The sequence below is a fragment of the Macaca fascicularis genome, chromosome 2 (assembly GCF_037993035.2).
Source record: "Macaca fascicularis isolate 582-1 chromosome 2, T2T-MFA8v1.1".
Lineage (NCBI taxonomy): Eukaryota > Metazoa > Chordata > Mammalia > Primates > Cercopithecidae > Macaca > Macaca fascicularis.
The window spans coordinates 41,935,474-41,936,899 of NC_088376.1; the positions used below are offsets into that span (position 1 = coordinate 41,935,474).

At 43.2% G+C, this 1,426-nt stretch overlaps 1 pseudogene; it reads right to left on the reverse strand.

Moving 5' to 3' along the window:
- Window positions 1-243: 243 nt before the first annotated feature.
- LOC102115443 (ribosomal protein uL30-like) lies at window positions 244-969 on the reverse strand (annotated as a pseudogene).
- Between the last annotated feature and the right edge of the window lie 457 nt (window positions 970-1,426).

Consider the following 1,426-nt stretch of genomic DNA (forward strand, 5'->3'; position numbering starts at 1 on the left):
TTCCTCCATAGCATGTGCTGATTTCAGAGGAGGCAGCAGTCAACTTGGAGAATACTGGACATTTTCCTTGGAACTGGACTGTGATGAGAGGTGACTGCCATGAATACAACCTACTATCTTTTCTCTGACCCTTCCCTTCCAGTTTTTGAAGACAGAGCAGAAAATAATCTTTCAAGATACTTGATAATTTCAAAAAACAAAAACATGTGCTTCCAATGCACTGTGCTTTCAGAAATTCTGGGTCTATTTCAGTTGGAGGATGAGCCGATTGATGTGTTCACCCTGATAACCAGGTGAGCCCATATCCTTGAAGAAGTCCACTCTATTATTGGTAGCATGATGGGCCATTGAGAGGTAGAAAGGGCACAGGAACCTTGAGATCTCTTGGAAATTCTTCCCAGGGAAGGCCATTTCATGAAGGAGGTCTTCCAAGCAAATGACACCAAACCTTCCCAGGTGCTCCTCAGTTGCTATGTTGTCTGATGGAGGGATGGTCTTATTCTTAACCTTGGCTTGTACACATTTCAAAATGAGTTCCTGGACAGACTTCAGATTTGGAAATCCCCAGGTCACATAAATTTCCACTTTTAGGCTCTGGGGAGTGACTTTGACAGACACCACAGAAAATCTTCAGAACTCTTGCAGTGTTCCTCTGCACCAGTGAACTCACCCCATTAATCCTTTGGATGTGTAAAACAGAGGCCAATAAAAGTTTATCTGGCGATTCTAAGGCATGAGGCTTCACTTCTAGTCATAGGAGATGCACCCTGTCACATTTCTGCTGCTAGGAATATGTAGGACCAATTCCAGTCACTTAAACCTGAGTCTTTTTCCTTACCTCTGCTCATTCTTTACCAGAAGTGCCTACTTTGCCTGGATGGCTTTGAGGGCTTGATAAGCCTCCGTCTTTTTCAGGAGATATTCTGGAATCAAAGGGAATTTTTTTTTTCTTTGCTCTTGCTCTGCCATCTTTCTAGGCTGCAGCCACTGATCACACATATCCCCTGATCCTGCACATGCATGCCCTGTAGGAGACAGAGTGGTCTGCCAGCAGGGACAGCAAGAGACTAGCTATCTGAGGCCAACTGAGGCTCCACGGCACTGCCATATCATTCCAGATCGATTTTTTTTTATTTGTAGATGTCTGGTTATTGCAGCACTATCTGCTGAAAAGACTGTCCTTTCTCCATTGAATTCTTCTTGTTTCTTTGTCAAAGATGAGTTGAATGTATTTATGTGGGTTTATTTCTGGGCTCTCCTTTCTGTTCCACTGATTCATGTGTCTGTTCTTTTACCAATGCCACACTGTCTTGATTGCTGTCGCTGCATAGTAAGTCCTTGAAGTTAGTGTTACTTCTTGGACTTTGTTCTTCTTCCACATTGTGTTGGCTATTCTGGGTCTTTTGCCTTTGCATATAAACCTTAA